Source organism: Pipistrellus hanaki (genome assembly GCF_964339955.1).
Source record: "Pipistrellus hanaki genome assembly, chromosome: 12".
NCBI classification, from domain to species: Eukaryota; Metazoa; Chordata; class Mammalia; order Chiroptera; family Vespertilionidae; genus Pipistrellus; species Pipistrellus hanaki.
Genome location: NC_140514.1, coordinates 7,822,883 through 7,846,214, shown reverse-complemented (window position 1 = coordinate 7,846,214; position 23,332 = coordinate 7,822,883). Strand labels below are relative to the sequence as shown.

The 23,332-nt window shown below is 52.2% G+C and overlaps 1 protein-coding gene across 2 annotated transcripts in view; it reads right to left on the bottom strand.

The window, feature by feature from the left end:
- KLHL29 (kelch like family member 29) overlaps positions 1–21,491 on the bottom strand; it is a 235,018-nt gene extending 213,527 nt beyond the window's left edge. The window contains exon 1 of one of the 2 annotated variants that reach the window (XM_084900535.1): positions 21,195–21,491. The gene's annotated coding sequence lies outside the window, so the exon portion shown is untranslated. The remainder of the gene's footprint in view (positions 1–21,194) is intronic. The other variant, XM_084900534.1, reaches the window with a different exon arrangement.
- Between the last annotated feature and the right edge of the window lie 1,841 nt (positions 21,492–23,332).

Here is a 23,332-nt window from a genome sequence, read left to right as displayed (position 1 = left end):
GTCTCCTCCGCTCAACCAGGGGTGCCAGAGGAGGGTCTGACCAGGCCTCCCTCCCCAGTTTCACCCGCGCAGCGCAGCCTGGACACAGCAGAGGTTAGTAAGCACGGATTAAATGTGAGTCTGTACGTGATCTCCACGGGAAGCAGAGTGAATGTCTTCTCTGCTCATCGTTCAGCAAGGAGGGACCAGGAGGAAGGGGAGCTCGGGATGGAGGAGGGAGGGGGCAGGAGAGACCCCGGTTCAGTCTCGTGACTCAGAGACGCACCCTGACGGTGGGACCGAGGAGCGCGGAGACAAGCAAGTGCTTACAGGGTGAACTGTGGGGACGCGTGGTTTCTCTGCGTGTGTGCCCCTTTTCTTACCTCCAGTGTGGACCCAGCCAGGACCCGGGGAGGGTCCGCAGGAAATCTCCACACCCGGCAGGGCAGCCCCTGGAGGCCAGACACAGTGGCAGCAAGAGCAGCAGGAGGGCCCTGAGGGACTGTGGCTGCCGGCTGGCTTCCCAGCCTGTCCCTGGCCCTGATCCCTACCTCTAAAACCCTCCCTGAGTCTCACTGGGATGAACCTTCCAAAATGTTCATGTCTGGCCCTGATCTCTCCTCTGAGCGAGAGCCAGACCCGCACCCCTAACTGCCTACCTGTCACCAACCACTGCCAAGTCTCAGGAGCCCCACACCTGGTCCTGAACGAACCTCAACCTTCCCCACCACACCTGCCACTGCCCCGTGCTCCCGGCACTGCCAGTAACAGCCCTTGTCACCCAGTTCCTCAGACCAGAAATCTAGGGACCGCCCTGGAGAATCCCCCTTCTCGACCGCTCCACGTCCGACCCACCCCCGAGGCCTCCAACTCCACCCTTCACGTGCCTCCCGCTCCTACTTCTCTCACCGGCACCATCACCTGCCCATCTGCAGCCATCAGCTCCCGCCTGGACTCCACCCATACTCTCTGCCTGAGCCCCACCTTCCTCCTTAGCATTCTTCAGCGGGGTCCCTCCTAGCAGCCAGCACCATCTCCCCCAGAACACAGTCTCCTTGCCTGAAAACCGCCAACGCCAGCCAGTGCTCTGGTGATGCGGACAGAGGTTCTATCTGTGACCGGCAAGACCCAGAATGGCCTCTCCCTGCCTAGTCCTCCGGTCTCCTCCTGACCACACGCCCCTGCTTCCCCAGCTCCGGCCTCCCTGGCCACCTCTCCTTGAACCGCCATCCTCTCTCCTATGAGGGCCACAGTGCACCTGTCCCCTCTGTCCTCAGCACACATGCCCTCTCTTTTGGTCCTGAGGTCAACCCTTCCCTTGCATCTCAGGCCAGTCACCCTCCTGCAGCCCAAGCAGCGGCCAGCCTCCCCAGAACAGCAGCGCAGTGTGCCTTCTGCCTGGACTTTGAGGAGCACCCGTCTGCTCCCCTGGATTGTCAGCTCCCCGAGGGAGAGGACCAGGCGCTTCTTGGCTCCCATGAGTTCCCGCTCCGAGCGCACTGCAGGGCATGCGGAAGGCGCTGGCATTTGTTGAACCCTGGATAACCGGTTAGGGCAGTGGTCGGCAAACTCATTCGTCCACAGAGCCACGTATCAACAGTACAACGATTGGAATTTCTTTGGAGAGCCACATTTTTAAATTTTTTAAACTTCTTCTAACACTGCTTCTTTAAAATAAGACTCGCCCAGGCCGTGGTATTTTGTGGAAGAGCCACACTCAAGGGGCCAAAGAGCGGCATGTGGCTCGAGAGCCGCAGTTTGCCGACCACGGGGTTAGGGTTCCCTTGAGGGAGGAGGCCTCGCCTTACAGTCTGGCTTCGGAGGAGACAGTTGCAACGCAGAGGACTTGCTGATGGCAACATGCTCTTTGGAGGAAGATTTCCAGCGGGAGAAAAGCACCGTCCCAGCTGGCAGAGACGCAGGGAGGAGACGGGGCGTTGTCTGCAGGAGGCGGCGCACATCCTGCCCGTTCGCGAGCCTTCTGTGCAGGGAGAGGGAGATCCCGCGCCCACCCCCAGCCAGCCGCATGCTGGGGAGCATCGGGGTGGGAGAAACCCTTCCTAGAGGTTTCTCCTACCGATGAGGCGATGAGGCGAAGGCCTGGGCCTGGGGAAGCTGACAGAGGGAGGCCAGCTGGGTGGCGCTGCAGAGGACAAAGTGCCTGGATGTCACAGCCACGTTCCTGCCGGGCCCCCTCTTCTTCTCCTCACTCACTTTCCAGCGGCGTCTTTGTGCGCTGAATGGACATCCCAGTGTCCCTTAGGGCTCGACGACGGGGCGAGTGTTTCTTCTGGTTGTTTCCTCACACCCAGGAGTGTGTGGCTGTGAGTGCACATCTGGGTGACATTGAACTGACGTCAACCACTGCAGGCTCGACCCCACAGGCTGGGACGTGTGTCTAGAGCTGCAGCTCCTACCATTTTCTTTAGGAGCAGCCCCTCCCACCCCCCAAAAGACAGGGCTGTGGACCCCAAATTCCTGCTTCAGAAGGGCAGCCTCCAGGACAGGAGGGCCACCACAGCCACCGCCACGGCTTCTGGTGAGGCCTGCTCACTGGGACTGCACCCTGGGACTGACCGCCCCAAACACTCTCTACTTAGCAGGTCTCGGGCACAGCATCAGAAACACCACTGAAATGGTGTATAAGATACAACGAGATGCTACTTCCTCCCAAATTAACGAAGATTCTTAAAAGTGATAATAGAGGCTCTGCCCAGACACTATCGGTGTTACTTATACCCGTTTGGCAAAATGACCCAGCAGGTTTTAAAAGCCTAGGAATAATTCTATTCATAAGGAAGTGCCATAACCTTGCAAGGTACAAAATAAATACATAGGAAATTAAGAGCTTTTTAATATGTTAGCAATAAATCATCAGAAAGTAAAATTGGACAGAAAGAGTATATGTAGCAGCTGGGAATGAAGTTTCTAAGAGCAGTGCAAAGCTCATATGAAAAAAAACAACAACCCACAAATGTTTACAGAGGGATATGAAAGTAAACTTAAGTAAACAGAAAGAGAGAGAGAGAGAAAGAGAAAGAGAGAGAGAGAATAGCATGTTCCTAAATGAGGAGATTCCATCTTATGGTCAGGATATCAATTCTTTGTACATCAATTTATAAATACCATCTAATTCATATGAATACCATGTAAAAAAAAGTCAACAAAAGATTTTTTTTAGCTTGGCCAAAGACTCTAAAGTTCATCTGTTCTATTAGATATGTCAGAGATAGCTGCTAACATATTGTGGAAAATAATAATAATGAAGATGATCTATGGCATCGGATTTTAAAACATAATAATACTATATTCATGTGGGTTAGCCTTGGGTCAGAGAGAAACACGCCTTCGCTGATAGGAGAATTCAGCATATGCGAGAAGTTATCTTTCGAATCAGGAGGAAAGAAAGATCACTCAGTTAACAGAACCGGGAGAATCACTCACTATTAGGAAATAATTAAATTCCTATCTCCCATCTTATTATGAAATGAGATAACTGAGGACTGGATAAAAAGTTGGATTTTTAAAATGAAACCTTCAAACAGGTAGAAGAGAAGGCAAATGAACAGATATTGAAAGCCAAGACAGGAGAGGATTTTCTGAGACTGAAAACAAGAGGAAACAGCAACGTGGAAACGGCTGATAAATAGCAAATGAGAGGCCTCCGTATAACCAAGGAGCCACAAATGAATTTAAAAGACAAATGACAAACGGGGAAAAATATGTCTACACATGACACCAAAAGGTTACCATCTTCCTATGCATAAAGAGCGCTCACAGATCAATAAGAAAAAAAAGATGACTATAAATAGAAGAACAGGCAAAGAACAGGAATGTCAATAAACACAGACACAAATGCCCTGGCCCACCGGTAATCACGGGGGTGGGGGGGTGGGGGTGGGGGGCGCAATTGAGACCGCAAGCTGCCATTACTCATCTGTGCCACCGACTACGGTATTTACACAGATTCTAACAGGTGAGGGCGCAGTGGTGTGGGGGTGCATGGGCTATTGATGGGGGAGCGAACAGCACAGGCTGTCCGGGGCCATGTGTCGATAGAGATCAATGTTTGCAGGATGCTCCTGCCTGATTCGGGAGTCCCCGGCTCTAGGGATGAATCCTGCGGAAATAATCCAAAATGTCTGCAGATATTGATGTTCAACAATATCTGATTGTGATGCCATTGGTATTAGCAAATCACTGAATTATCTAAACAGCCAACAATAGGAAGGTGGTTAAAGGAAACGGCGCATTCATACAGCAGAAGAGAGTGAAATAGAGCCTTTTAAGATCACGTCTCCCATTGCATAATGACAACGGAAAATCAACACAAGGTTAAGAGGGGGAAAAGCAGGAGATAAGATTATATATATATTATATATATATATATTATATATACAGTGGTGCCTCGCATAAAGAACGCCTCGCACAGCGAACGCTGCACACAACGAACTTCATTTCATGATTCATACAACGAACTTCGTTTCACACAACGAAGTCGCCCGAGCTTCCACGACCGCTTCGCCCGAGCTTCCACGATCGCTGCCGATGTATTGCATCCTTCCGCGCAGGCACTGCAGGCAGTCGTTAGTCACTGCGCTTAACTTAAGCACGTATCGCGGTGGCAATCGTTCTTCATTACGAATTAAATCACGCACATATCACGGCAGTCGTCCTTTTAAGTTAAACTCAATATTTTTTTAATATCATGGCTTCTAAAAAAATTATGTTTTTAGATGTATCTAAATAAAAATAATAACAAAAAATTTATCTTTTTTGTCATCTTAGCATATTTTATGCTACAGAACGAATTATTTTTTTTAACATGTATTGTTATGGGAAAACGCGTTTCACATAACGAACTTTTCGCATAACAAACTTGCTCCTGGAACGAATTAAGTTCGTTGTGTGAGGCACCACTGTGTGTGTATATATATATATATATATATATATATATATATATATATATATAATATATATATGAGAGAGAGAGAGAGAGAAATAGTATGATCCCAATTCTGCTAAAAGTGACAAAATAATAGATTCTAAAAGGTTAATTGTTTTTAATCCTCTAGTGAAGAGATTAGGCAGGATTTTCCTTTTTGTTAAAAATTTCTATAAAAAAAACATTACTCTTATAGCTGGAAAGATATATAATTTTTAAAATATCGAACCTTGGTAACTCTATTTCTAGAACTCTATCCAAAACGTTCTCTCATGTAACTCACAAGCCCCTGTTGGCTGGCGCTATTCTGTCCACGTGACATGATAGGCTGGATGGATAATGCACAGCCTGATGCTACCCTCAGAGCTGAGACTTGTCAGATCTGTCTGACACCAAGATTATGAACCAAAATAATAAGGATACCTGCCAGAATGTTCTCGTAGGAAAAAAAAGGCCACCTGATGGGAATGGCGGATAAACCAGATGGCAGGCATGATGGACTGGGGCATAAGAATCATTTTTAATGACATGGGATAGTGTTCCAAAGTTAAGAGCCCAAGCCTCAACATTTCATTTGCAACATGGCCCCGCTGTTGCAAAAACACAAAACAAAAACCGAGAAGAAAAGACGATGACCTGTTAATAGCCACACCTGCAGAACAGGTTTTTAGAGATCATTACATCCTTATGCCTGAAAATATTACACAATGGATGGGTATTGCTTTTATTATTTCTTAAAAAAAATGTTCCACATTAACCTAAGAAAGAAATGAACATGTTGCCCCTTATAATCCATGATCCTCTTCTTTTATGCCCACCTATCCTTCAAGGCCACGCTGAAGGCAGGCCTCCTCCATGAAGCCCTCCTTGATTTGCCTGACCCCTACTGCTTTGATCCTCCAAAACATGTCCTCAAAGTAGAGCTTTGACTCGTGGCTTCAGAAAATGTCGCATGGATCGCTAAGGCCTTCGTAGCTTTGGGCTGGACTCTCTGGCAAGTATCCTGGACCCCCATGGTCAGGGGTATGCTGCCTTCTGCTGTGTGTCTTGTATGTCAGGCTGTGAGCTGGGCAGGCTTGGGGAACTGGCGCCAGCAGAGCCCCATTACTGTGCCTTCTGTAGCTTGGTCCTCACGGAAGGTGGACAATTATCACGAGCAGGAGAAGCCAGGGCTGAAATTCTCAAAGTTCATGGAAAATGAGAAAACGCAGGAGTATGTAGGAATTTCTCAAGACACTACATTTATTCAACGGTCCTATATTCCGCACTTACATCCTTTGTACTCTTTGGTGTTAAAATATTCTTTTTTTTATTTTTATGATGGGGTCAAAAGTAGGTGGCAATTATTAAATGTAATTTAACAAATGAATCATGGGCAACTCCATGTTGCTGCCCCCATTTTCATCATGTTTCATGGTAATAAACATTGCAACTGTTTTATCTTTTTTTTTAAAGAAGGGAGTCTAAAGATTTTTATTACATTTGTAATCCAAATAGTATCAGTGCCGGTGAAATAAATCGGGAACATCTGGCCTGAGGGCCATGTAAGGCCCACAGAATCATTTGGTCTGGCCCTGCCAAGGCATTAGGGGTGAGTCAATCACATGCTTGACCAAATACAGCAGGCTAATTTTTAAGCTGGTAATTCTGTATGCCCCTCGAATGATGTTATAAATACCTAAATGGCCCTTGGCAGAGAAAAGGTTCCCCAGCCCTGAAATAAACGTAGACTCTTTGGCCTGGCTGGTGTGGCTCAGTGGTTGAGTGTTGACCCATGAACTAAGAGGTCACTGGTTCAATTCCCTCTTCGGACACATGCTGGGGTTGTGAGTTCGATCCCCAGTAAGGGGTGTGCAGGAGGCAGCCAATCAATGATTTCCTTTCATCATAGATGTTTCTATCTTTCCCTCTCCCTCCCTCTCTTTCTAAAATCAATAAACATAAAAAAAAAAAAGCACAGTAGACTCTTAGTTACCCTTCAGAGAAATATTCCTAACTACTCAATCCAAAATAGCCACCTCTTTCCTTGGCCCAATTATCTAGATTCCACTCCAGTATTTAGCTGTTTTCTTTTCCACATCAAGTCTTAAAACGTTAGCAAGTCACATTCAGTACTGACATCATGACGGGTAACACCCGCACGGGAACTGCAGCCACATACGCTACATACTAGCTACCTGCGAGCACATGGCATCTTGTATGTGGGAAAATAAACGCCTGAAAAGGTCTCCTCTGGTGCCCAGTCATTCTGGGAAGAAGACGTTACAAGCAGAGGAGACGCGGTGAAGGAGTGTCTGGCCGCCACCCTGGCTCATGGAGGCAGGACTTCACTAAGTGGCAGCGTTCGGCTGCTCACAGCGCTCCAGCCCCTGCTTCTCTGCTCACGCTCCGTCCTGCAGGCCTCCCCGCCTCTCCTTGGAAAACAAACCGCTTTTCCCGAAGTTGATGAGAAAATGCCCTCTGGTGGGCGTGACGGTGGACCACCTCTGTAGAGCCAGAGACGTCTGAAAATGTGGTTATTCGAGAGAATTCATTGGATGTAAAGATTCGAAGGGGAAAATAAATGCAGCCATCCTCTCTTTGTTAAAGCGAAAGTGCGTTTTTCTAGAAGGCCATGAAACGGCACTTCGTTCGCTGCTGTGTGTCTCGCGTAGCAAGCAAGTCCACCTCCTCTTCCACAGCTTCGTCTAAGACAATTACTCTCCTCGCCCAGCTGCTGTGCGAGGTGCTAATGATGGGTCATTTTTTTTTTTTTTTTAAATCATCTCCAGAACCGGCCCCGTTCCTGCTTGCAGGAAACCATCACCTGGGATTGGCAGGCAGCAACGGAAAACAATAAAATTACCTGCGATGAGCTTGCCATCACCAGCGTTTCACAAGAAGCGAAATGCATTGCACAGTGGCCGGGGGACCGAAGGTGGCTTCCTCCTTCTACGTCTCTATCAGAGGCAAAGCCTTCTATGGAGGCAGGGCCCTCTCTCCTGGGACAGCCTCTCCCCGGCCACCGAGGAGCCTTCTGGAGACCTGCTTCTGCAGAGAAGCTGGCGCAGGCAGGGGGAGCGCTCCAGAGACACAGAGGCCGGTCCCCGGAATCTGGGAGGGCTCTGCTCACCCCCACCCACACCCCTCCAGTCCAGGCCCTTTTGCAAATGGAAGCACACACACATCTCTCTGGGGGAGGCAAACTGAGACAATTCTTCTGTCTTTTACACACACACACACACACACACACACACACTCTCTCTCTCTCTCACACACACACACACACACACACACACACACACAGCAATTGGAGTTCCTTCCTCCCTTTCTCACTCCGCTGGGCCATGGATGGTGGTCATCATCGTCATCGTAAATTCTGGGTGTGTATGTGTCCTGTTTCCCAGGACCCGCTCGGTGGCAGCCTTCCCGCTGGCTGTAATTTACAGGTACAAGCGACCACTTGGGGGCACAGATATTTGAAAAGCTGCCACTGCCTTCAAGGAGACAGGCTTCAGGGATGGATGCCTGCTTCAGTGTCGCTACCTTTAAGCAGAAAGCCGCCCTCCACCCCCCAATGTCGGGAGGGAGCCTGCAGGAAGGAGCCCCTGGAGAAAAGAGAGCCCGAGAGAACGGTCCTTGAAGGTGAGTCTGCGATGCTCGGTGAGGGGTCCTGGATGCACAGTGATCTGGGACGCTGTGGCTCTTTCCTCCCTCTACAAGCCGGCGGTGTGAACATCTCTTCCACATTATGGTCAGTCCTCATGTTTGCATCGGATCTGTGTGGGCACACACACAAACCCTTATTGCCGGTGGCAGAAATTAACCTTATTATTGCGGTGCCGTTTCCCTCGGGAAACAAGTTTTTGTATCCCAGCATGAAAAATATGCTGATTGTTTTTTAAAAAATCTGGAGAATCTACAAGTTGCAAGATGACTACGGCTAACACTGTGGCATGATTTTCGTTTTTTTCTATGTTCTTTTTCTTTTTGTTTTTACTTTCTTGACATCCTAGTAAATACATCCCTGATGCCTTTTTGTTAACCAAGTTTCCGAGATCCTCTCAGATAACCAAACTCAGGGTGAATTGTCACTTTAGGAATTTCGTCCTCAGCCTCCACAGAAGCCGGTGGCACCTTTCCTGACGGTTCCCAGGGAGGGTTCCACGTCACCTCTCCCGCCAACCCCACCCCAGCGCCCACACGCCACTCCACGACGGCTTTCCCAGATGGTGGGGTTCCTAGCTGGGCAGAGGGGAGACAGGAACCCAGGGAGGCTGGGGGGGGGGTCGGGAGGGGGGACGAGGGGAAGAAAGAGGATTGCGGGGGGAGGGGGAACTTATGATGAGCATGCGGGTTAGTGCCCTGGAAAGGCTGGTGTCTGATGCCAATAAAAACGGAGCAAACGCCGTCTTTCTGTGGCTCTGATTTGGATGCTCCGTTGTTTCACACCCGGTGCAGGGATCGCTTATCTAGTTGCACATGTTAGGAAATCATCCCCACTCCAGTTTGGCAATAACAGCACACACACAGAGAATTCCACAGGGTTTGCACTGTCCTACCCGGAGCAGCCGAAGCAGCCCCCAGGCCCCTCGCTCCCGCCTCTCTTCCCACGCCGGAGCTCCTGGCCCAGCCCTGGCCCTGCCCGCGAGTCTCAGGTGGCATCCCCCCTTCTGAGAGCCCCACTTGCCCAAGCTGTGGCCGTGCCCAGCACGGGGCCCTCAGAGGAAGGCCATCAAAGGAATATACACAAAAGGGCGGAGGTCAGCGTCCGTCCAGGGGAGGATGGACAGAGTGTGGAACCCGCCACGGAATGCTGCCTCGCAGTAGAGAGGGGACCACAGGGACACGTGTCGGCATGGATGCAGGGCACAGAAGGACACACACTGCCGGCGTCTGTGTACATGGCAGCCAACAGCAGGCAGAGCTAACCTGTGGTGATTGACATCCGAAAGCAGCCGGGGAGAAAGGCACTGATTGGGGAGGTCACAGGAAACTTTTTGGGGGGATGGAAATGTTTTGTATTTTGCTTTGGATGATGGCTACACAGGTGTGTACCATGACCACAACTCAGTGAGCCGAACACTGGAGGTTTTATTGTACTGCCACCATGATGATACCTCAAACAAAACAAATCATGTCCAGCGAAGGGCTAGATCCACAGCAAGTGCTCAGTAAGTATGGAACTGTTCAAGTAACGCCGTCTCTGCATGCCCTTCCCGCCTCCTGCCGCCCCCCCCGCCCCCCCCGCCCCCCCCGCCTCCCCCCACCCCCACCCCCCCCCCCGCCCCCCCCCCGCTCCGCCCCACACACACCCAAAGCAAATTGCTTCAAGAATGAGGAGAACTGGTTTGGAATATATTTAAAGTCTATTTTTTTAAAGTGGCAAAAATATGTAACATCATTTTAACCATGGACGTGTACAGCTCGAATTGTTGTACAATGGTTACCACCACAGTCCGTCCATCTCCAGAACCTTCCCGTCTCCCCCACCTGAAACTGCGTACCCACTGAACCACTACTCCCACCCTCCCTCCCCCAGCCCCTGCAGGCACCGTTCTACTCTGTCTTTATGAAATCGACGACTCCAGGTACCTCATATGTGTGGTCCCCTACAGTATTGCTCTTTTGTGACTGGCTTATTCCACTTAGCGTAATGTCCTCAATGTACATGCATGTTGTAGCATGTTTCAGAATTTCCTCTCTTTTTATTCTTTATTATTATTTTTAAATCTTCACCCGAGGAAATGCCCTTATCAATTTTTAGAAAGAGAATAATGGAGAGGGAGATAGAGAAACATCAACCTCAGAGAGAAACATGGATCAACTGCCTCCCGTATGCTGGGGATCTGCAATCCGGGGCATGTGCCCTGACGGGGAATTGAACCCAAAAACGTGTGGTGTACGGGACAACACTCCAAACTAACTGAGCCACCCTGGCCAGAGCCAGCATCTCCTTTATTTTTAAGGCTGAATATCGTTCCATTGTGTGTATACGGCAACTTTTACTTATCCACACATCCCCGCAGGAATACTTGGGTTGCTTCCACATTTTGGCTGTTGCGAATAATGTTGCTACGAATGTAGACGAGTGTATAAATATCTATTCAAGTCCTTGCTATCACTGCTTTTGGGTGCATACCCAGAAGTAGAATTGCTGCATCATATGGTAATTATACGTTCGCTTTTTAAAGGGACGGCTGTACCGTCTTCAATAGCAGAGAATTCCACAGGGTTTGCACTGTCCTACCCAGAGAATGAACCATGCTACGTTCCCACCAGCAGCCCAGGAGGACTCGGATTTCTCCACTTCAGCACCAACGCCCGCTCTTTCCCGCTTGTTTTTATAATAGTCTCCTGCCGCCGTGAAGTGGGAGCTCACCGTGGTTTCCGTCTGCATTTTCCGAATGACCAGGGTGGAGCTGAGCGTCTCTTATTGTGTTTACTGGTTATGGGTGTATCTTCTTTGGAGAAAGGCTCAACCAAGGCGTCTGCCCATTTTTCAATCAGGCTGTTTGCTGTTGAGTGGCAAGTAAATATGTTTTAACTGTAACTGTGGGCAGGACTGGGGCCGAGTCTTGCCCTCCATGCTGTCCCATGCTCAGCCCCCAGCTGTCACTCTCACGTGCCCTGCACCGGTCCCCACGCCCAGCGGCCCTTTCCGTGCGATCACAGAGACTCTCTCTGGCCTGAGTGTCTAGTCCAGATATCAAAACCGGTTCCTGAAGCCCAGAGTCCTGGGAGACACACCTGGGACAAACACAGCTGAAGTGACAGCTCTCCGACGGTGACTTTACAGCTCAGTGAGTGCCCCCTCCACCCCTACCTCCCCCGGAGTCCTCTCCAGCAAGGACAGCGCTGCAGTTCCTGCAGAATCAGGAGACAAGCTTTCTATTCTGGGGGAGATGCCTGAGCCGGGCGGCGGCCCTGGGATGCCCTCCTCACCGGGATGTGCGGGAGAGGCCTGGGCACGGGCAGACACTGCCATCCAGAAGCCCAGGGCGGGGCCTGCCACTGCCTGACGGTCTGTGTGTCTTTATCTCAGGAAAGCAGTGGCCCAAGCTGCTCTCCTACTAGCGGCTGCCCACGCCCTTCCCCGTATGTCCTGTCCCTGGTGCCGCCCAGGTCACACAACCCACATCCGCTCCCTCCAGGGGCGCTGCACCGCCAGGCTTCTCCTGCTGACCCTGTCAGGTGCCCGGGCCCGGGGAGAGGAACTGTAGCTCACAGGAGCGGCAGTGACTTCCACAAAGCGTGGTTTCCATGCAAATCATTTTTCTCGTCTGGGGTGAAAAGGAGGAAATTAAAAAAAATAAAAACAACACACCTCACCTGAGGCCCTGTTCATTGTTTTTTTTATTTTTTATTTATTTATTTATTTTTTTTAAGAGAGAGAGGTGAGAAGAGAGAGAAGTGGGGAGAGGGAAAGGGAGGCAGGGAGGAGGAAGAGAGAAAGAGATAGAGATAGATGATAGATAGATAGATAGATAGATAGAGGTGAGGAAGAAAATGGGTCTGTTATCTCCATACATGCCCGGACCCGGGATCAAACCTACAACCTAGGTATGAGCCCTGACTGGGAATCGAACCCGTAACCTTTTGGAGTATGGGACGATGCTCCAACCAACTGGGCCACCTGGCCAGGGTGAAAGAAGAAAGTTTTAAACCTGAAGCTGTTTGCCCACATCACGTGGAGCAACCCAGGTGTTTTGGTTTTTTTTTCGAGGTGTTGCCATAGATCCTGACTGAGAAGCTCTGGCGCTTCCACTTGGCACACGTTGGCTTCAGCAAGAAATATGTTCCTTTCACAGTTTGAATATTATTCAAGTTGTGATGATTAAAGCTGGTGGGAACAGCATGAACCGAATAGATTACAGCACTCCTCTTCCAGCGGGCTCTTCAGGAGCAGATCGGCCACACACACACACACACACACACACACACCAGCATACACACACCAACACACACACACACACACACACACACCAACACACATGCACCCAGATACATACACACGTGCACATTCTCTCTCTCTCTCTCTCTCTCTCTCTCTCTCTCTCTCTCTCTCTCTCACCGACCCAGCTTCCCAAGGCGGGGCTTATACTTCCCACATCCCGTAGCCCTTGCTTTAGTTCAAAAATCCAGAATTAGAGCATGGTCATCTTATTTTTTTTTCCCACTTCAAGCAAAGAAGTGAATTCAATGACAAAATAACATACCCCGTGCCCAGCCTGTGTAGTTCCGTGGTTGAGTGTCAACCTACGAACCAGGAGGTCACAGTTTGATTCCCGGTCAGGGCACATGCCCGGTTTGCTGGTTCAATCCCCAGAGTGGGGTGTGCAGGAAGTAACAGATCAATGATTCTCTCTCATCATGGATGTTTCTATCTCTTTCTCCCTCTCCCTTCCTCCCTGAAATCAATAAAACTATATTTTAAAAAATAAACACAAGATTGAAGTTGTTGGAAAACACAGTGTTTTCATGGTAGCCATGTCATTTCCAGGTGCTTCATTTTATTGAAAACAATGCTTTTGTGAAATCCCCCAAATTTGAAAATCTGAGTGGGACCATCCCTTTTCAAGCAGGCATGCTGTGAAGGACGAACTCTGCGTCAATTCTCGAAGTCTCAAATAGATTCAAGTCACCCCTGGAATGCAGAAGCTCCAAGAAAACGAGTTTCCAAAGTCTCAAGTCATAAGCCCTGGAAGATTCCATTTAGATTAGTTAGGATTCACCAACAAGCATGTTTAGCAGATAGACGGCCAGATGTAGCATCTGAAACTCCACACAATGAAAACCACGAGCAGATAAGTGCATGGCCGCGGAGTGAAGGAAGAATCTAAAACACAGGCTCCGATGTCTATCACCCATACCGTCCTGGACATCAGCTGATCCAGGCAGACGTTCTTATTAACGAGGTTTGTGCCCGGCACTGTGCTAGGCTCCGGGGAGTCAGGAGCGAACAAGCCCAGATTAGTCTTCAGTCATCCCTGGATATATCCTTAATCCTCCCTGCTTTGTTTCCAGTCTTTAATTTGCTACTTATTACACTGGCTCAATAAGGAAACAGATGCTGCTCAGGCATCTACAAGTTTTTCTCATTAGCCTTCTAGGAACCAGAGTAAATGGGAGCAGGTGGGCAAATCCAAAATGATGATGAATGTTGGTCAGACCTGGTAAATATTCTTATTTCAGCTCACCTTCCCTCGAAGAGAATTATTTAAAATGTTAATTGGCACAGACGAGGCAGTACCGGGTACATAACAGGCGATGTGAAGTGGTGCCAGTGCACTGAGACCCGGTCTGGAGCATCAGACACAGATACACACACAGACACAGACACACAGACACAGACACACACACACACACACAAACACACATAAACATACACTCATACACACACACAAACGCACATAAACACACACACACAGACACAAACGGAAAAGACAAGACAGACAGACTAGTAGCTGACAACCTGGGTTCAAACTCAGCTGGACCACGAGGCGAGATTTGTGGCCCTGGGCCAGTTGATGACTTTTCTGAGTCTCATCTTCATTTGTAAAATGCGGATTATCCCTCCCTCGCAGTGTCGATATGAGGATTAGAGGTAATATATGTAAAGTACTAAAATACAGTGGGCAGCAATAACTGGAAGCTATTATTATTGTTATTATGATATTATTGGGGCTTGATACAGGTTTGGTGATTGAATAATAGGTGGATTAGCTAACCTCTAAAATCCACATCAACTCTAAAATTATGATATGGAAAATGGAATTAAAAGTTCACATATCAAATCCACTCAAGGATATTTTTAGCTATTGCCATTGTGATGCAAATCTGTTCTGCGTTGCAGAGTGAGTACTGATAACAAGACTCACAGAATCCAGTACATACACACTCTGGCACCCCTCGAAAACGTGCATGAGCACATTGAACAGGGTGGGTGTCTACGGCTTCTCAGATCCTAAGGGTTGCTGCTGCCTCTTTATTACTACCCCTTTACCTAAGCTCTCCTTTCTAGTGCACTTTCTAGAACACTTCTCCAGGCCAGCCACTGTGATGCACGCTTTATCAGGGTTATCTCGCCCATGATTATTCCATTTTCAGAGAGAGAGAGAGAGAGAGAGAGAGAGAGAGAGAGAGAGAGAGAGGACACTAGCCCTAGTAGTCGGTTTGGCTCAGTGAATAGAGTGTCGGTCTGCAGACTGAAGGGTCCTGGGCTGGATTCCAGCCAAGGGCACATGCCCAGGTTGCGGGCTCGGTCCTTAGTGTGGGGCGTGCAGGAGGCAGCCAATCAATGATTCTCCCTCATCATTGATGATTCTCTCTCTCTCTACCTGTCCCTTCCTCTCTAAAATCAATAAAAATTTATTAATTTTTTTTTTTTTTAAAGAGAGAACTAAAGTTTACTGAGATCAAGGATTTTTCCAAGGTCACACGGCTAGTAGGCACCAGAGACTGGACTTCAACTCTGACACTAAGTCCATGCGTTTATCCACTCAGCAATTCCACAGCAACCCAGGGAGCCCTAAAGCAAAGCATGAGAGATTGGAGAGACTCTCGAGGAAAAAGGGAAGAACGAGGGTCAGTCACATCTACTGCATTCTTTATCTGTGCTCTGTTAACTGCATTGTCACCCGATCTCTTAAACAGATCAATGTAATATGTCAGGGTAAAATCTGCTAGACTACAGCAATCCCACTTCTGGGTATGTATAGCCAAAAGAAGTGAAAGCAGGACCTGGAAGAGATATTGCATGTCCGGGTTCACAGACATGTCTTGTAAGATCCCACTTCTATGAGGCATCCACAGTGGTGGAATTCATGCATGAAAAAGGGAGAAGGAAAGGTGCTTGGCAGGGAGTTGGGGAGGGGAAGTGGGCAGCAGGTTAATGGGTGGAGAATCTCAGTTCCCATATGAAAAGTTCCGACTAGCCACTGCACAACCATGTCAGTTAATGCCACTGAGCTGTATGCTTCAACATGGTGAATGTCATGTTCAAGCGTTTTTTTCTTTTTTTCTTTTTCATTTTTAAAATATTTTATTGAGTTTTTACAGAGAGGAAGAGAGAGGGATAGAGAGTTAGAAACATCAATCAGTTGCCTCCTGCACACCCCCCACTAGGGATGTGCCCGCAACCAAGGTACATGCCCTTGACCGGAATCCAATCTGGGACCTTTCAGTCCACAGGCCAACACTCTATCCACTGAGCCGAACCGGTTTCAGCCAAGTGTTGTTTTTTTTTTGTTTGTTTTTTTTAAACCACGATTTGGAGGAATAAAGTTGAAGGAATATATATATATATATATATATATATATATATATATTTGCATATATGTGTGTATATATTCTTTAAAAGGTCAATGATTTAAACATTTCAAAACTCTATACAATAATAAAAACTGACACGTGTGGGGCCCATGACAGCCTTTAAACTAGAGGTGTCGAACTCAATCAGAGAAGGGGCCAAAATCTAAAATCCAGCCTAAATCGCGGGCCGAATGGTTTACTGAACAGTCATAAACTGACAATGTCATAAACTGACAGCGGAGTGCAGTGATGACAGTGCGGTTCGGACCACATTGCAAGGCCTGGCGGGCTGGATTTGGCCTGCAGGCCTTGTGTTTGACACATGTGCTTTAAACGTTGGAAAGTTTGACATCTTGGCCCAAATCGGACCCCCTACAGGGGTCTTCAAACTACGGCCCGCGGGCCACATGCGGCCCGCAGAGGAGTCTGATCCTGCCCGCCAGGTTTTTTGGGCAGTGAGTGCAGCCGAGGTGTTACAGTAGGAATTAGTAGTTCATATAGTCCGGCCCTCCAGCTCTCTGAGGGACCGTGATCTGGCCCCCACTTTAAAAAGTTTGAGGACCCCTGCGCCTATCATGACCATTCCGGACCATTTCTGCTCTCGCTTCCCATTCAGCATCGGCTGCTGCTGGCTAGCTAGGCCCACCTGCATTTCACGCAGATATCCTCCGCGGGAAATGAGAAATCTCCCCCTTCTCCCCCTAAGGCTGGAAACGCCCCAAGATAATCCAGCTCCCTTCACAAATCACAGGGGTGCTGCTTCCAGTGACCAACTTGTCTCCTCTTACTCTGCAGCTTCCAGCCTCCTGTTCCCAGGGCTCTCCTGGGCAGGAGTGCAGCCTGCCTTTCTGACCTGGGACTCCGGGAAGGACGTGTGGAGCTGTCAGGGGCAGAGCCCCGCGGCTGGCTTTCAGAATGGTCCTGATCTCAGTAATTCTGACCCAACCAGGAGGCAAAGAATTCTGACACAACGTTTTCTTCTTCACCAAAACTGAGGACCACTTCTGTGGTAAACGTTCTTTAATTGAAATACTTTCCAAAGATTGTTACTATATATATATCTATATGTGTGTGTGTGTGTGTGCATGTGTGTGTATATGTGTATGTATGTGAATATGTATGTATGTATATATGTGTATGTGTATATGTGTGTGTGTATGTGTGTATATGTATATATATACATACACACACACACACATTAGGAAATGACCCCCGATTTCCTAAGGAATTACAAATGACATCTTCTACACAAGCTTCAAATACTCTTCCAGTTTCTGAACACTTGGGTCCATGGGTAAGTTTCTGTCTGTAAAGAGAGGTGGTGTTCTCTAGTCATCCTACACGGCTGCATCGAAACCGGCAGCTGGATTTTCTTACCCACGGTGTTTCCATCCCGAAGGAGGCACTTAGCTGACTGATTACAGAATCACAAGCTTGGCAAGAATTCCGCTCCTCCATCTGACTTTGGACGTAAGTATTCCCATTACTTCCCCCGATCCTAATGGTCTGTAGAGTACTAGTGCTTGCCGCGATATTTCTGAAGTAGACAGGGTGCGATTAGCATGGGCCTGTATCCTTAGGAAGCAAGCTTGAAAGCAGGTGAAAAATTATCACTCGGTTTAAGCAAAGCTGCCTGTTCAGTGAGCTTGCAAGGTTACTCCCATCCCAGGGACACTCTATGCGGTGGATAAATGGGTGCTGCACTTGGAAATCCTCTGACGCTCCCAGCCTTCTGTCTTTGGCTACGACTGGAAGAGAAAAGAACCTAGGAGGACAGGCCCGGTCCAGTCCATAAAGTCCTCAAGTGTGTCTGAGCCAGATATAACGCAAAACATACAAAATTCCTTGAGTCCTACGGGGTAGGAAAAAAAGGAAGGGAAGAAGGAAAGGAGGAAGAGAGACTTTTAGTCCATTCTGCCAGGTTGGACTGACGTCTCTGGGCCATAAAGCAGGACAGCCTTACTGTACTAGTAAGCCTGCAGGAAGAAAACAACACAACACAAAATGAAACAAAAACCCCCGCATGCACACATACATGTCCAACGAGATGCTAAAAACCTACATTAGCATCAGTGGTGCTATTTGGGTCTCTTACAAAACTCCTTTAAAACAGTGTGTAATGAGGATGAGTGTGAACTTTGGGGAACCAAAAGGGGAAAAAAGGAAATGCTTTCCATGGGAATGATTTGCAGCCAAATCAATTGATAAGTGAACGAAAAGAAAAAAAACAAAACAAAAAACCAAAGACGGCACAAGTGAAATTGATGCCAAAGATGTATAAGGTTGACTAAGTAAACAAGGATGGAATGAGTCACCATGGAAATACATGAATATTGAAATCGGCAAGATTTGAATAGGCTAATGACATGCCTCACTTAGACTGACAGGTGCGGGGAACAACTGGAACACGCAACCCACACCAACTGCCACACGTCTAACATGCTTATTCCTAGAAAACGGGAGCCGGACTTCCAAGGTTGATTTGGTAAGAGCTTAAAAGCAACACACGTTTATTATTATTATTTTTTTTTCATCTTAAAGGAAGGAACTCAATTCTCATCTACTTGAAATAAAGAAAGGCTCCATCCACTTGCTCGCTGGGTACCAGGAGCTGCAGCCAGCACGTTATTCTCTCGGGCTCCCCTCGGCTTTGCGGCCACAAACCTCTCTCACAACGGGATTCTCGGTCTCGCCCGTCTCCCAGACTTGAAGTCTGACCACCACTCATTAGAAACATAATTAAAGAGACACAATACTGGTATTCCAAATCACATACCGATGAAAACCAATAACCCTTAATCTATTGGTTACCATGGCTACCATAGGATATTTTTCTTTCTGTGCAACTCTAGGTATTTCGTTTGGATTGTTGCCTGCAGATGGAAGTTGGGAGACCTATCCATTTCCGCGAACTGTGCTGGAAATGGAGAGGCGGCACAGAGGGAAATGTGGGCAAATGTGGCTTATGAGATGCGTGTGCAGAAAAGTTATTAAAAGTGATGTCAAATGCATCAGCCCATAAACCAAGCTAGATGCCATTAAACCATATAGAGGGTAAGGGCACATATGCTAGCAATCCCCTGATCTTAGAACAGGAGGATAAATGACGTGGGCTTGGACCAACGTGTGGGTCAGAGTCTATTCCTCAGCGGCTCGCAGCTCCATCCCTGTATAAACGCCTGGGTTATGGCACTTACTCAGACCCACCCGTCCCCACCAGCCAGGAAAGGAGTCACCTCTGTGTCATCAGATGTGCTTTGACCTGCACCAGGATGCACTGTTCTCCCACCACCCTCCCTAAAGAGTGAAAAAGTTAGCTCTCCGCACCCCAATGCATGTTTTAAACACACCAGCGTGAAGTGTGCTAGCGAAGTCTCCTGTCATTGGTCCTAAACCGAAATAAGTCCTGGACTCTGCCCTCCCAGGGCTGTTCGGGATCAGACCAGGGGGCAGGGGAAGCACTCTGTGGTGACGAGATGACTGCAAAGAGGCTGAAAGCAGGGTGAGGGCGGCTGGGAACAGGGCAGACCTCACTGCACGAAGAGCCGCAGCAATCCCAGCCTGAGCCCAGCTGCACTGGCGGAGGCTGAGCACGCAGCGGCGGCGGAGCCTGACAGTCCCCGCGCTGACCGAGTGGAAGTTTCCGGGCAGCGGCGGCTCCGCGTCCTGCGTCCTCCGTCCTCCGCGGTGCGGCTCCCCGCGCCCGCCTAACGCTGCCCGAATACCTGCGTCCCCGGTGCGCCCCGGGCGCGTGGCGCCAGCAGGGCGGGGGGCAGGGAGAGAGCAGAGCAGCGGCGATGGCAGAAGCCGGGCTTCCTCACCCATCAGCATCGCTGGGGACCCGCGGGAGGACCCGCAGATGGACCGTGCCTAGCGTTGGGCTCCGGAGCCCAGGAACGACCCCCAGCTGTTCAGCCAGAGGATCCAGGCACCCCAGAGAGACGCGGCTTGACCCCCATCCCCTCCTCTGTGACCGCGGCGGCGGCGCGTCCCCGCCTGTCTTCCCCGCCGGCGCAGACCCAACCTGCCCGGGAAGCTGCCCCGGATCCAGCCAGGATCTAGCCGGGCACTCGGTTCCGCTCTCCGGGCGCCGGGGGAGCGCACCCCTCCCTGGGGGCCGGCCGGGGTAGGGGCCGCCCGGAGCCCTCACCGGCGCTGGGATCGACTGCAGACAACCCTCGGCCGGCTCCAGGCCCCGGAAAGCCGGAGGTAAACCCGGAGGTGAGCCCTCCCTCGGCCACCCCGGACCCCCGCGCAGTCGGGGTGCGCGTCCACACGGTCCATCCCGCACACAAACAGCCCCTCCCCGCCTGACACGCAGCCTCTCCGTCCGCGGGAGCTCTCCTGTCCGCGTCCCCGAACGCGGCGGCACCGCTAGGTGCTGAGGGAGGGGGGAGGTCACACCAGGGGCGGTGCGGGGCCCCTCCCCGTGGGTTTCCAGCTCCTCCACCTCCAAAGTTACTTGGGATGAGTAGAGAGACTGGGTCCCCCAACGGCGGGGGAGGACGGGAGGGGGCAGAACACCCAGCCGGGCTGCGCACAGGGCAGGGCGCCCGGCCGCCCCGGGGTCCAGCCCTCCCCGGTGCCTCCTCCGGGCCCCCCGCCGCCCCTGCCCCGGGCCTCTCCGGGGAGGCGGCCTGGAGAGCGGCGCGCTCTGCCGGGCCCAGCCCGGGGGCTGGCTGCCCGGGGCCGGGGGTCACACACGCTCCCAGCGTCCCCGATCGCCGCGACCCCGGCTCGGGGCAGCCCCCCGGGCATGCACCCCGGGGGTAGGAAGTTTTTTCCCCCCCGTTTCCCCTCTGGAGTGGCGCAGGCGCACGGGCTCCCGCAGCCTGGCGAGTGCAGACTCCGGAGGCTCCTGCGCCGCCGCCGCCGCCGCCGCCGCCGCGGGAGCCGAGCCCTGCGTGCCGGGCGCCCGGGCCCCGCTCCCGAGCCCGGCCCGGCCCCGCGCACCGCCCGCCAGGACCCGGGCTCTTACCTCCTGCCGCGCGGCTCCGGCCCCGGCCCGGGGCGCGGCGAGCCGGGGGCCGCGGGTGGGCGCAGGCGGGCGGATGCAGAGCGCGCGGCGCCGGCGGGCAGCGGGGGGAGCGGGGGCCGCTCGGGTCCTGGCCGGGAGGAACGGATCCAGGTCCACCTCCTCGCGTTCCTGCTCTCCGCCTTCTCCCCCTTTCCTTCTCCTTCTCCTCCTCCGCCGCCGCCGCCTCCCGGCAGCCCGGGAAGGATGCCCGGGGAGGGAAGTCAGTCCTCCGCTGTCAGCGGCGCGGCGGCGCGGCTCTCACCGAGGCGGCGGCGGCGGCGGCGGCGGCGGCTCCGGCAGCATCGCCCCCGCCCTCCACCCGCAGCCGCGGCGGCCGCGGGCTGGGCTGGCTCCGGGCTCCGGGCTCCGGGCTCGGGCTCGGGCTCCGGGCGGGGGCTGCGTGCGCTCAGGCGCGGGGACCGCGGAGGCGGCTGCAGGCGGGCGCTGCGGGGCCGGGGCCGCGGCCGGAGCTGCCGGAGCTGCGGCGGGGTCCGCGGCGGGGAAGGCGGCGGCGGCGCGGGGGCTGGCGCGGCCGCGGCGGCGCGGGGACCATGCTCCCCTCTGGCTCGCTCCGCTCCGGGTACCGTCTGCTTTAGCCGCGAGGGGGGCGGGCTCCGGCGCGCAGCCAGGGGCGGGCGGAGCCAATCGCGGGCGCCCGGGTGGGCGGGGGTGGCGGGTGAGGGAGGCGGAGCGCCCCCGGCCGGGCACCCGGCGCCGCTCCCCGGGCCCCAGGGATCCCCCCTCCCCGGTGCAGCCGCGCGCGCCGGACCGAGGCCGAGTACAGGCGGGTGTGTCCATCCGTCCGTCCGCCCGTCCGCCTCCCCCTGTTGCGGCTCCCTCCCGGCGCGGCGGCCGCGCCCGCGGATGCGCAGCGCGTGGCTGGGCAGCTCGGGCCCGGCCGCCCGCCCCTGGCCCGGGTGCGGGGCCGGACCGAGGCGGGCGCCGGCGGTCCCCGCACCTGCGGAAGCCGGCAGAAAAGTTTGAGAAGGAGGAGTCCAAGGGTCGGTCTTGCAGCTTCCGCCCTCCCTCTGACACTCCAGCCCCGGGAAGGAGCAGGGATCGCCCGAATCTGGGAAGAAGCGCGCTGGTCCTGCAGATCCCGGCCCCCCGCCCCCTTTAGTCTGTGCCCCCCGCCGCTCTCCTCGCCGGCCTCCCGTCTGCACGGACCCTCCCGAGTGCCCACGGCCTCTGGGGACAGCACCTGCCCAGCCCACCCAGCCCGGCCCGTCTGCGCGGGCAACCCCCTCCCCGGCCTCCCACGTGGTCTGCACTTACTTTCTCAGTCCTGCCAACTCCGCCTCTGTGCTCGCTGTCCGCACACACCCCCACCTACAACCCCAGTGGGAGGACTGGAGGCCCGGGAGGGGCCCCCAGGCTGGCTTTCCCTTTCTGCCAGAATTTTGCATTTCAATCTTCCCTGCCCTGGTGACTCTCTAGGTTTTGGTTTTATTCCCGACCCCCCTCCCCTTCCCCTCACCTGGCTTTGAATTTCTTTAGAAATATCTGTTACCCCCATTTCCCTCCTCTATCCCCCCCCCCCCCCCGCATCTAGATGTAAAGGCTAATGGGCTTCAGCCCCCCGCTCCCACCGCACCCTCTCCACTGCCTTTGGCAATGCGGCTGAGGTCTGAGGGGTGTGCAGTGGTGTGTGTGTAGGAGGGCGGGGTGTGGTCAGGTAGGGAGCCCCCTAGTTCTGCAGCTCCGAGAGCAGCCCCCGCCCACATCCATCAGGCTCCGCCCACATCCATCAGGCTCCGCCCCCACTCGCCAGGGCAGCTTGAGGACCTGGAGAGGGGAAGGGGGGGCGGGGATGCGGAGGCTTAAATCCCTTTCTCTCAGCTCAGGGCTGTGATGTCTGCATGCAGGCCTCTGCTCTCCTTAGCTGTACGCTCAGCGCACGGATTGTGTCTTCGTTAATACCTTGTAGGAAGCAGAGTGCAGTGTGGCGGCTGATAAATAATAAATAATAATTATCTACTGAGGGTGGCGGGAGGACGGTCAGGGAAAGGGAGGAGGACGCCAGGGAAGTGGCCCTGCGGTGTCAGAGCAACTGCGTTTCCTGAAAATAATAAGAAAAAAAAAATCGAATGAAGTTTTGG